Below are 14,170 nucleotides of genomic sequence, written 5' to 3'. Positions count from 1 at the left end.
TTCATCGCTAGTTTTGGTGTGGTCAGCTTGAAAGCTTCAACAAGTTCACAACACACGGCTAATGCAAAAAAATCTAATGAGCACAATCTTAGGCTGAATGAAACGAAATGGCAATTCAGTCCAATTATCAAGTTCTCTCAGCCAGCATTTCTGTGAACCTTGTATCTCAACCACAACCTACAAATGTATGAAGCAAAGCAATACAATATTTTATCTTAATAAAATCATTCCATTTGTTGAAATTATTCCACAATTTTTTTTTTAGGGTCAGGAACTTCCTGGAAAACCTACACAAAGTGAAATTCCCCACCAGAGACATCAAGCTTTAGTAAATGTCTCTGCCTTAGCAGCTCCTGATTTTGAATATCGCTGCATGCTGCTAATTTATGTTATCATGGAATAATGATAAAAAGACACAAGTTGTATGACCACAGTAGGTGATTAAACAATATTAACTTGGGAACTTTTCATTGTTTTGGGTGTATTAATGCATTCATGTAGTAAGGTTTGGTGTTTCTCTCAAACCCATTTCAGTGTTGTCAGCCACTACATACTGTAGTTCTCTTTCCAGACTATACACCTCTAGGCAAAAGTGGGTGCTACATCATAACCTTTTTTTTTTCAGCTGAAATAATTGGTGGATTGAATGTTCCATGGAATGAGCCACTGTAAGAAAACTCCACACATTCATCTGCCCATTTTTTTTTACCTGCTTAATCCTGTTCAGGGCCACAGGGCATGCAAAACTTCCACAGAAAATGAGAGGATAAAACTAAAAGCAAACAAATACAGATGAGGTTAAACCTCAAAATAATTGGTTCAAGCTAATAAACACAGCGAAGGACAACCACCAAAATAATGCTTTTTTTGTAAGAAAAAAAAAATCACTTTTCACTTATTTTCTGCAGTCACAATAGGGTAATAGCACTATTAAAGTTGACATAAGTACACTGGTATTTTAAATATAATGGAACTACTCACTGCCATCTGTACCAAAGGTTATTAGAATATTTAATGATGCACAATAAGACACCAGAAAACACACACTGGCAGCCCTTGGTAGCATTTTTGTGTCATAATGCAATTTTTCCCACTCTCTTAAGAAATTATAGTCAACATATAATTACAATGTAAGGTCAAAACCAAGAACATCTCCTATCACAGCATTTTGTCTGCAAAAAGATAAAAGGAAATTGTACACAGAATAAATTAATTTGCAGGACAAAAAAAAAAACTAAACATATAGCATAGCATATCTGCATGTCACCACTTCATTAATTTCCGTTTAGATTCCACAATCCCGTTGTAATCTTCCACTTAGCATTAGAAATCATTTAGAGTTAATACCTGCTAATTGATTAGCTGGAGTGATAGAAGGACTTGCAGGTTCAGACCGGGGGGGAAAGAGAAAAGGTTGGAGAAAGGAGAGAGGGAAGGACTAGAAAACTATTCCAGTGTAGTTACATCAGCGCTGTCTCCCCGCAGTGAATCTGACATAGTAATGTGTGTAATTCTAGTGGTCAAACCTGTGTTTTTCATGTTGCAAGTGAAAGGAAACATGCAGGCAGCCAGTCATTCCAGTAAGTTATAGCATGGCTGTCTGAGAAATGAAGAAATGAGGAAGCAAGAAACAGCAGAGCAGAAGATGTACAAGCTTTTTCTGTGGGAAACGTTGGCTTTGACGGAACGGAGCAGCGAAGAGGGAGAGATTTTGTAGTGAAAAATGTCTCTTTTGTTAATCCCATTTCATGCCAGCTCAATCCTACTCTCTGGAATATTCTGAAATTTACAAAAAGCGCCCCGAGGGAGGGAGGGAAAGATGGACAAAGAAGGGCGGGGAGGTAAAAAAAAAAAAGGAAAGAAAAAGTGCAGAGAGACAGAGAAAAAGCAGAAATAGTGTAAGGGAGAGAGAGGAAAGGACAGAAATGTAAATTTGGCCCAATTGAAATTCTGCTGCTGCTGTCTATCAAAGCATGGATAGGACATGGTCCACTCAGTCTTAACCCCTGTATTTCCAATGGGAGTGAGACAATGAGTTTAAGCCTCTCTTACACTTAACATCACTCCCTGATGCCTTGGCTCCTCTACAGTTGAAGCCTCCCACGCTTCATCTTCCCTACATAGGCTTTTAACAATGGTAGCAGTGCCCCATCCTGTGTTTATCCTGCATTAGTATGGAAGTGGTAGCCATGTTAGAACACCCCAAGCCTGCTGTGGCCTAAAGATGACAGATAAGAGTTATTTTGGGGTGTCCAGGGTTTCAGAAGTAAAAGCACCATTCATTCTCTGCAGAGAGAATGTGAGGTGACTAACAGTTGGAGGACTTCCAAGGCTCGAATAAACAAATATCTGATTCTTTGATACAAAGTTAAAGGTACAAAACTGTGTACATAAAACTTTAACGAGAGAAGTTAATTACAACTCCCAATGTGCATTTTGTGAAGAAACATACAATCAAGTAGCTTCAGATTCTGCTACGTGCTCCCCTACTGATGAGCAAAAGCTACAGATCACACTTTTACTGATTTTGCAATCTGCAGCTTAAATGAACTCACTTTTGGTTAGTTTTGGATGGTTTGGCAACTATCGGGCAGTGTTTTGTGATTTGACGTCTCCATAGCTGCTGAACCTCATCTCCCACTTTGCAACTCCATAGTCATAAGCTTGGAATTCCTTCATACCATTTTATATTTAATACAGCGTTTCCTTTGTTGGTGTTGCATTAAATAAAAGGGAAAAAAAACTATAAAACGAAAGACTGTAATTAGCTAGTCGGATATGAACATAAAGATGTTTTCTAAAGATGTTTTCAGCCTCAATGTGAATAATGTTTTTGAAGTTTGCATGGATTACATAAAAAGTGAGAGGGTATGACTCCAAAGAAAAGAAAAGGGGGAACAACTGGAAAACAACAGAAATAATTTATGCTCAGGGTGAGTTTTAAGACACAAACAAGATGCTAGCTAGCTAGTCTGTATAGTTGGTACATTGGCTCTCTGTGGTGAATAAACACAGACTGCACAAAAAGTTGATTAAAAGGTGGTCAAGTTTGAACATACCGAAACATCACAACGAAAATCTGTTGTATTTCTATTATCTGGTTTTATGCTGTTGTATATGTGTGTAAATAAAAAACTAAAACTAAACTATGTACGTTGAAAGCATCATGGTTCGCTATAATCCTCCTCTCCATACCGTCAGTGAGGCTATCCCTTCATAGAGCGACTACAGAAGTTCCCATTACAACCCAAATACACTGTAAGAAATGGCGGTCAAAATCTGACGTTATGTGAGGCTTCACCAACCCGAGTTAGCTAATCAAGTGGGTATCCTCATCCCTTTAATAGCATGTAGGTTTAGTACCGATGTCAAGGTAACACTGTCCATGGACACCCAAAAAGTGAATTATGTACTACAAAAACGTTGGAAGATACCTACTTGATTTGGCTAATTCAGACTTCTGAAGTCTCATAGTGTCAGGGAACCAACACAGACACCACCAGCTCCACCTGCCGCAAGCAACAGATCTCACTCACCTGAGTACTGATCACACACCTGCCACCAATCACCAACCCCACACTATAAAGCCACACTCCCCCGGTTCACTCACTGTCCGTTCTCAAACATACTATGAGATTCAACCTGACCGCATCACCTTCTGAAGATTCCCCTTGGACTTTAGACTCCACTCAGCGTGTGTGTGTGTCTTCGTCTCCTGGCTCTCCTGCTCCTCATCTCCTCCAAAAGACTGAACGAACTACCCCTCCAGCCCATCGTATCCACTGCACTTTATTTATACTTCTGTCTTGTATTACAATAAACTCCTTCGTCACTGTACTTACCTCCGTCTCCCGTGTCTGCCTGCTGACACACAGCTTCAGCTTTAAACTTTGGAATGTATTTTTTTCACAGGACTCTAGATTTTGTCCCTCATTTCTTACAATTGATTTATGATGGCATTTCTTTACAGCTAGTATGGACAGGAAGAATGATTCCAGTGACTGTACGTATGGCATGTGACCATTGTATTAAGAGACTTCAAACTAATCTGAATGTATCCTTTAAGAGTCAGCTTTTCAGAGTTATAACGAAATTGTCCTTAATTTAATTGATTGTTTACATTATTTGATATGCTGTATTTGGGTGCCAGGGTCAACCGATGTCGCTAAAAGTAAAGCAATCATAAGCTTCATTTTGCTTCATTAGCATACAATCCATCCCAGAACACACACACACACACACACACACACACACACACACACACAAACCTACCCTATCATCCCTCCATCTCACCACACACATCTTCTCTGGTGTCCTGAAGCCAATTTGCACCTCCATGTGGAAGACTCCCATGTAATTATACAGTCTCTCGCATACACACACACCATTACCTACCCACCTGTCCTACACGCACACGTGTCCTGTAAATACACCTGCGAAGGTTGCACAAATCAGAGAAGCTAACCTAGTTCATGTTAAGGTGTTTGTCTGTCTCTCTCTCACACACACACACACACACACACACACACACATTAAACTGGGCTACACCCCTTGACGCAAACATGTGCAAAGAAACATAAACACTCGCACACACAGACACACATATGTACATACTGGGAGAAAGCTACAGCTGTGAATCATTCAGAAGGTTATTTATAATAAATGGCACCACTTCTAGCTTGGGTTTCTTTCTTTATAACCTGGTTTCATTTAACAGAACAACTAAAGAGTACAGACATTGTATTGAGGTCAGTAAAGTAAATTTGTTCCACAATCATCTAAACTGTTTCAGAGCGGCGTCCCTGTAATTACTGGCCTCTGGAAACACAAAGTCACACTCTAATAAGAAGTGGCATTAGAATAGAAGGAGAAAATGGCCCTCTTACACCACAAGTCTACTTTGTTGAATTAAGGTACGACAGGACAGCTCATGTTAACTAACTGAACTGTCAGGACAACAAGATTTAATTCCCTTGCACCAGGGACACACACACACACAGATGCTCCCCGTTAGCCTGCCCATCATGCCGTAAAAGAGGCATGAACATCAGCAAGACAGTGCGCACCTCAGTGAATGTACTGTGGAAGCTATAGAGGGATGATCCACAATAGCTCTAAAACATGTGCTGAGTGTGATGAAGCGCCCACACTCCCAGACGGACAACGCCATAAACCTCCAGCGTGAGGTGATTTCAGAGTTTAAGTGCGGAGGAAGACCCTAAAAGGAAAATCTCTCCAAGGGCCCTGAAAGAGCATATGCTACTAATCGAGACAAACAGTTTTATCACTGAAACAGCATATCAGGACATTGATACTCTGGTATAGTTTGTTCTTAAAGGTAAGAATTTTCTACTTTCAATGTAATAGCAATAAAATAATGAATACAGTATTATATTGTGACTTATCACAGATAAAGCCTGTGAAGTGATAGTGTAACTTATTGTGAAATATTACATACAGTTAAATCTTGTGAAATTATTTACAGTGCAGGTGTTAAGGAGTACTACTACTGCATATGAGAAAATGTAGTTAGCCTTTTGTGTCTCCGGAAGGAGCTGTGTGAAGTCTGTGGAGTTAGAAGGAAGTGAGATTACCAGACTGCTGTAGCCCGCCCCTCACATCTTCTTGAGGCTAGCGACTCTAGGCTACATTTGCCGCTAATAGCATAACACACCCGAATCTCCAAACAAAGTGGTCGAGTTGCATTGTGGGTAAGGTAGGCGTCAGGTTTTGAAAAGGAAGAAGAAAGCGTGGGGGGCGACGACATGGTTTTCCTGCATCAGTTAAGACGCCGTGAGTCCGACAATGTTATAGCAGTGCAATGCTAAATCAGCGGAGTAGTCCTCTTTTAACATGTATTTCATTGAATATTGTGAGTTTGAGGAAATATTGGATTTACATTCATCAAGTGGCCAGAAACACAACTTCAAATGAATGCTACTGTTGCTCCGTGTCTGCTGGATGTGTATCACGTGCACAAACTTGATAAGGTGATAACATGCCAATGTGTTAACAGCTTGCTGTGCTGCCCCCAAGTGTACAAATAATCAGTTAACGCAGGTTTAAAATGCTTTTATAAGGGCAAAAGTTTTTAATAACATGGGAAATTTGTCATTGGCAGTATATATAAAGGACAAAAAACTCATCATAATTCAGAGTAAAATGACAACAGTATGCTACTCTCCAGTGAAAATAAAATTGCCTGCAGGACGTTTGTTGTAACTATCCAGTAGTAATATTATATGAAGAACACTAGAAAAGCCAGAAATAGAACAACTGAGAGCCTGGCAGTCGCAACTCACAATTGTAGGCTATTTGAACAACAGTTATGTGTGTGTTATATGGTTCAGAGTGTGGTGATGTTGATTTTCCCCATCTCTTTACTGACATCTCTTTATGCAAGTGTGGTGGGGTGTGGTGTGTGAATTTCATGCAATTATCACTCCCTGAGTAGGAGCACACTGTTAGTGTAAGGTAACTGTGAACAGGTTTTCACAGTATCATGTTGACAACAATGATGCTAATTTGTTAACAGAAACTGTCTATGGAAAGAATCAGTGAGTGTCGCGCTGCTGTATGAGTGGTTCTTGATTAGAATGACCTGCTGTATGTGTGACAGACTTTCCTTTTCTTTTCCCAACATGCTCCTGAGAAAATTCTTTTGCATTCAATTTCCAGATTCAGTGTCTACTGCTAAGCCATCTTCACTCTGCTTGAACATCGGTCCATAGTAACTTCCTCAGATGTTATGATGTTTACTTCACTTGATGGAGAGGACAGACCAGCTCGGATGTCTTCCATGGTGCTGAGCGTTTAGATCTGGTTTACTGTAATTTCCCATGTGAACGTGTGAACAAAACAGTGAGAGAAAAACCGGCCTGTGCTTCACTCTTAGCTTTAGCCGCTCTCCTCACACCCCATTGTGTACCACACACATATACACACAAGCAGGATTGTATCCACACACATGTGCACCCTTGTAATTCCACTAGGCGTTCTTGCCTCTTTGCAGTATCTCAGCAACTGTTATCTCTGCATCCACATGTTCTCTGGCTCTCTCTCTCTCTCTAGGATCATTGGCTGTTTGTCAAATGAGCCCAAACCCAGGGATCACACACACACACACACACACACACACACACACACACACACACAGAAAGGGATCAGAGATTGCTGGAGTCCTTGTTAATCTGCAGCACTCTAGTCAGTTGGTAGACTGACAGTCCATTTGATCTGGTGGTGGCTGATGGTGTAAGTGGCTGGGTGGATGGTGAATAGTTGGGTGGGTGCATTCCATCAGAGCGTAGACCTCCCCCCAGACTGGCTGTTGACTGACTGGAGGGCGGCAAAGCATCCTTCAGTACATGAATATCGGACTGGCATGCCTATCAGGATGCCCGACTGACTGGTTGGCTGGTAAAGGAACCAGCTTGGACTTGTTGGCTTTTTTAACTGACTACTAAATACTGGCCAGGTTTATGAGTGTCACTTGCTCTTTATTGACTGACTGGCTGAGTGACTGTCTTACCGGGAATAATTACAGTTGACGATTTTAAGAAAAAATTAAAAGGTATCCTGTAGAGTTTTTTTGCAAACAAATTTATGTTTAAATTCACTGTTTCTCACCAAAACCCACCGTGCGTAAAGCTTATTTTTTGGAAGAATTTGAAACCAGCATTGTTTACGTCCATGTTTGCTAGTATTTCTGCTCACAGTGAGGTCAGAAACTCTTTGTAAACAAGTTTCTTCACATCCACGAGACTTTAATGTGTGTCTTCGTTAAAGTAACTGTATTTCTAAGCAACACTTCTGCTGAATGACAGTAATTGGCAGAACGTAACTTCCATCTGGCTGACTGACTGTTTATGAATACAGACACTTGAAGATGACAGTGACTGCATCCAACAGTTGAGCGGAGTTGGAAGAGACAGTGAGCGGCAATGTGATCTCAATCTCTGTTTGTTCATCCAATCAAGAAACAAGAGGCAGCCATCTTGTCCATGTGGGAACAACACAATATGGACGTGAAATCCTGTGCGAATGTCTGTCCAATATTGAGCGTCTTGGCTGCATTGTGTGTGATGACCATGCCAGTAAGCCGGATGGGGAAAACAGAACCAGCTCAGATCAGGAAAGACTTTGATACGATGATCTCATGGCACACACAGGACACGCACAACATACAGCGCACACACACACACACACACACACTTACAGACAAAAAAAAACCCAGAATAAAGGCCAAAAGAACCAAAATCACATTTTGGCTCAAGCTTTGATTTTCTGTTTGGCGCAGGGCAGCTAGCATACAGTGGGTTTATCGGAGCTTTTATCTCAACTGATGGCTTCATCATGTTCATACAAGCGACACCTTTCATACCACACATTTGACTGATTGTTCATATAAAAATATTGATTAGAGCAGCTTTGTGGTTTGGTAAGGTATACAAGGGTCAGTGATGCAGTTTCTGTGACCTTCTAGTAATCCAGTAATAGAGAAGGGCCAGAAATCGAAATTAGAGTGAGACTGTATTTTTTTAGAGAGCAAGTATACTTAGTAGAGGAAATTGTATGATTCAGAGGGGATGAGAGGTACTTCTTTAAAAGATGCGCTATCAGGTGAGAGCAGCTGGAGTGATATCAGTTCTTGAAATATTGTATAAAAAATTGGCATGCATGAATTCAGGAGAAAAAGGGGACAGATGATGAGATGCAAATAGGGGGGTAGAACAACAGATGGACAGACTGAGAAGAAAAACAGACGATGGAGCAAATAATAATACCTATTTCCATCTAACAAACTCTGACCGGGGTTTTTTTTACACCAAAACTTTCTCACCAAAGACAAGCCGGACAAAGAGACAGTGCAAGGGCATTATTCGCCAAAATACGAAACTTTATCGACAAACTTCTACCTTTCTTGATAAAGACGGGCAGATCTACAGGGTAGACAGACAAGCAAAGACAGGGGGGGAAAGAAAGTGCAAGGACACTCACCACCAACAATGACTTTGACGAAAAGCAACAACTTTCTTAGCAGTTCTGATGTCTGTTTGGGCTTGTTTATCTCAGCGCCACAGGGGCATTAGAAGAAGAATAGAAACTCACAGATACAAGCCCCTTCTCATCTCTTTGACTCTGTGGACCTACTCGCCTCTTCCTACCCTCCCTCCTTCTCTGATATTCACTTCTCTCCATCTTCCTCTACCGTCCTCTCACTGTCCCTTTATGTTTCGCTCCTGCTCTGCTTCTTTGTCTTGTTTTTGTTTTGTTCCTCTGTATTGGACTAGGTGTACTACTCTCTTTAATGTCCCTCTCTCTGACGCCCATTGATTTTTCATTACTCACATCTTTTTTCTCAACTGCGTCCCCTAAAAATGACAGTTGTATATGTTGTTCGAAGACAGTGCATAGCAGATGTCATCAGATGGTACACAACTTTTATCGGGTATTTTAACCGTCAACCGCAACACCCTGCAGCTTGTGGATGCAAGAGGCTTCCTTCCTCTGCTTCCTGTCCCATTCGCCGAGCTACTTCCCTTTCAACCTTTGGTGATTTGTAACTGCTCTCGGTATTAACCAAATGCTGCCTATGAGTCTGTGTAACTTCAGGGAACAGCCATTGTTTTTTTTAGGAAAACCCTACTCATTATGCCTTTAAGGCATCTTGACATGTCACAGCAGGAAAAGAACAGGTGTAAATAATAAAATGAATGATGTCTGGATACCACTGAGCCGCTTCACTTTCAGGGTCCTGGCTTTGTGCATGCTGGCTCACTGTCACACTGCTGTGATACTTCAATAGAACAGAGCCATCGTTAATGTTATTAGTAACAACGGTGATTTTCCTACTATGACAGGTCAAATGTCTGTTGTTAAAAGGCCTATATCCACCTCTGGCAATTAAAGCACTAAAGCGTGATTGATGTTTTTTGTGGTTATGTTTAGGCCCTCAAAGCACTTGGTTAAGGTTAGGGAAATATAATGGTCTTTGTTATATATTCAAAAAGTAAACTTGCTTTCAGGACAAGACAGAACGTTGAATATTTAATACTTAACTAAAACACAATCTTTTCGTCACCTCAATTAAGTGTTTTAGGAGCTCAAACCTAACATGTGGTACAGAGGACACCAACTCTGGTGTCAGAGTCTTGTGTTTTCTACACCGAACCATCAGTTCTGACTACTTGTACGATATAAGACTGTCACACTATCTACATTGGCAAAAATGTTGCCAGTGAACGTAATCAGGCTGAAGTTACGTTTATCTCTGATACATATTCAGCAAAGCAAATTAGTAGTATATATATATATATATGTATTTTATAGGCGACATGGTTGCTTTGTGTCAGTACTGTAGTATGTTCGCTGCATCCCTTTTTAGTTCTTTCCTACAGCAGGCAGTTTTTTGTGGCTTTCGTCCTTCTCTTTCCTTCACGAAGCTTGCCTCTTAACCCTCCTTATATCTTTTGATCCGATAGCTTTCTTCTGCCTTCTCTCTCTTCTGCTCTCCATCATCTTTTCTTCTTTCACATCCTGCATCTGTCCCTCAGTCCTTTCTTCCTTCAACCACCCTCCGTCCCTTCATTGGTCGGAAAGGAATAAAAATTCACATCGCAAAAAAACAACAACAAAAGAGCCACCTGGGAAACGTAAAGCAGAGGGGACACAGCCTTGGTGGAAGACAGAAAAGGGTGGGGTGGGGGGGGCTCACCGGGGGAATGTGACACATACACACACTCTCACACACATACAGTCCAAGATATACTTGCTCAAATAAACACACGAGGCTGAGTGGAAGGTATGAGCCTGTAACTTATGTGAGCAAGCATTAAATGCGTGTGAGTGCCTGTGAGTGAATGTGTGTGCGCTGACAGCAACACAATAGGTGTGTGGATCAATGATGAGTAATGATGAGAGGAAGTGAGAGAATGATAGACTGAAAGGGTACGAGATAGAAGGCAAAAGACACATACACACATGCACAGATGCAGACAAGACAATAACAAGTCAGTGGCGTTTGTGACTCTTCAGGGAGATACCATAATGTGTTTTTCCACTCGCCTTCCGTTCATCTTTTCATCTCCCTTCTTTTTTTTCCTCCAGTAGAGTCTGACTGTGGCCCCAGAGTGGATATGAAACCGTCAACAACTTGTCACGGACCCATACACCTGTTGTTCAGCTGTCAGCGCGCACAAACACACACGCAGACTCGCTTACTCACACATATACACACATCTTCACATTCATCTCCCACTTTCTTCCACATGAATGCAACCGACGCAACCAGAACAAATTACTTTTCTTACACATACATACACCCAATGTGCATGAAGTCAAACACACTTGCTTACACACACACACACACACACTATATCCATATGGCGGTTACCTCTGGGTGAGGAATTTGTCTTGATGTATGGGACAGTATGGACATGCTCCATCTGTGGACTGTGGTTGGACTGGGCAGCTACCGGGTGTAAATGAGAGGAAGTGTATGTAACTTTGCCTAAATAAAGGATGGGGGGTAAAGATCAGACAATTGATATTGACATTGTTAAAACGTATTATTCATTTTGCACATACAGTACAGCAGTGGGTTCGAAGCTAACATCAACAGAACACAAGAGTTAGTGGCTGATCATGCAGCAGAGGCCATAAGCATAGCATTTTCTGCTCCATTTGCACTGCCCTTAACTCTCAAGAATTTTTTCCCCCCTTTGCTATCACCTTTTCTTTGTACCCCAATCTCTCCTACAGTCTTCCAGACAAAATCTGGCAACTTGACCTGTTTCTCAAATGCACCACCCCTTTTCTCCCCCCGGGCTCTTCTGCAGTGTCTAAAGGAAAGCATCTGAGCATCAGGTGTTTTCCTCTCAACTCCACTCTCCTCTTTTCTCCTCCTACGATTCTCTCAGCTCTGTGGGAGTAGTAGTACTAACAACTGGCAGTACAGAGAACAAAGCTCTGCCAAAACACTTTGGTTTTACTAATAACAGCTTTGCTCTATGGTAGAAGTGTTGTGGTACACCGTGGCTGGACCCAAAAGCACGACTAGCACAGAGGGAGTTGAAGTAGTTAGTCTCAGTTTATTCTGAAGGACAATGAGTAACTAGGAGTGTGGAGGTAATCGCTGTGAGCTGGTGGACTGGGTGAAGACAGCGGGCTGGCAAAAGACTGGTGAGAGCAGGCAGGCGGAGCAAGGACAGCAGGCTGAGGTGAAGCAGTGGAGAACCGAGGTGAGGTCTTCCTGGAAAGAGACACTGCAAAAGTCAAACTGATGTTATCAGCCAAAAACATGGAACTTCTAGTACATACCCTAATCTTTTCTCATTTAGACTACTGTAACTCCCTATTTACCAGACCAGATTTCTTTTCCGATTGGCGGAAGGGGTGAATCGGCGATAAATCGGCCTAAAACTCCTGTAGTCTGAGCCCGGTTTTAGCCAATTTTTGGTTCGATACTGTTCTGATTGGAAAAAAAGCATGTTTGCGTTTGTTGACAAGCTACCCCTTGTGGCTGTGTGAATAATGACCTCTTTCTTTCTTGCTTCAGCTTGATGTTATATTGTCACAAAACCTATTAGGGAGAATGTTCAAGGTGGATGATTAGATCTATAAAGTGTGTGACTTCTACTTTATTTTAACTTCAAAGGCAATCTTTTCCTAAGCTTAACAAAGTCTTTTTTGTATCCTTAACTAAACCAAGCCTTGAAGGATAGGTTCAAGACTTTCGTTGTAATCATTCCTCCTCTATACTGTCCTTTAAGTGATACCTTCTTCGCATGATTTATTTAAAAGCGTGTTCCGACAGAATATGAGGCAAATTTTAGACGTGGTGGGATTGCATATACAGTCAAGTCAATGCATCGCGAGAATAGGTACGAATTTTCCCAGTGTGGCTGAAGTGAAGACACATCCATGTGAGTTGAAAGGGTTTCAACTTTCAACTTCAATTCATGCTTATCCCATTGCGATATTAAAACTATTTCATAAAAAAAAAAAAAATCATATATAAAATAAATAAATAAATCCACAGTCCTCATTCTGTGCAAAAATGTATTCTAGAGTTCAGCCAAAACTAATATGAAGCTTCGGCAGTCTAAGTTAGCTAACTGTGTGGGTATCTTCCACATTTACAATGTTTTTAATACAAAATCCCCCCTTTTGTGTTTCCATGGACTTTAAATTGCTGATATGTGGCTGAGGGATAAGTCCTGGACAAAACATGGGCAATAAACCTACATGCTACTGGCAGGACAAAGACTCATATTAGCTTAGGCTGGATTTCTGAAACAGTCATGGTAACAGTGGAAGGCCACCTTGCTCACTTAAATGCTCCTACCTCTCTCAACACTCCTCACAATCATACTTTCTCACATCATCTCACTTCTTATATTTTCAATGCATTTTTTTTCATCTCTCCTGACCCACTGTCTGTTTTTTGCACCTTACAATTTCTCAGCTCAGTTCCTGTACTTTTGTTGCTCCTGTTCTGACCTCCTCTCCTCTTCACTCACATACCCTTTTTTAAGCCTCTATAAAGCATCAGACTTTTAAGGATTGTAACAAAAGGTCCTTTTTTGATGTGATAAACCTTTATATAAAAGATATATATGGTACCATGCTCAAATCGAAAGGTGTTTTCTGATGCACTACACTGTATTGTCCTCACATTGTTCCTTCATAGAGCTGTAAAGGAGTGGTCTTTAATCGTGGCCCTAAGACCTCAGATTAGTTGGTTTTAGTTGGTCTTCATTTAAATTCAAGGACCAGGATTTATTGCCACTGCTGTAAAACACCATTTATGACAAATGTATAAAATAGTCTACATCAGTACCATTAAAAAATACCTTTAAGAGAACCTCAGTGTGCCACTTTAAACTTGTTTATAAATCAGAGGGTTCTTTGAGCCATTATGAGTCCTATAACCGAGGTAAATGAACATCTTTAATGTCAAGGAACCCAGAATAGAGGCATTAGGGGCAGTCATATTTAAGGGTGCTGCCCTGCTGCTTTTCTCTCTGGTGGTTAATGAGCCATGACTATCATGGAGGGTCACAAACCTTTAAGACTGCCACTGAGAATGTGGGCCATGGACCCATCACTGATAAGGTCTGATCCCATGGACCCCATAAGGGAAGACTTCTGTTGTTGATTTATTAAGCCT

The sequence above is a fragment of the Siniperca chuatsi genome, linkage group LG8 (assembly GCF_020085105.1).
Source record: "Siniperca chuatsi isolate FFG_IHB_CAS linkage group LG8, ASM2008510v1, whole genome shotgun sequence".
Lineage (NCBI taxonomy): Eukaryota > Metazoa > Chordata > Actinopteri > Centrarchiformes > Sinipercidae > Siniperca > Siniperca chuatsi.
The sequence above is the reverse complement of the archived record's forward strand: the minus strand, read 5'-3'. Positions refer to the sequence as shown.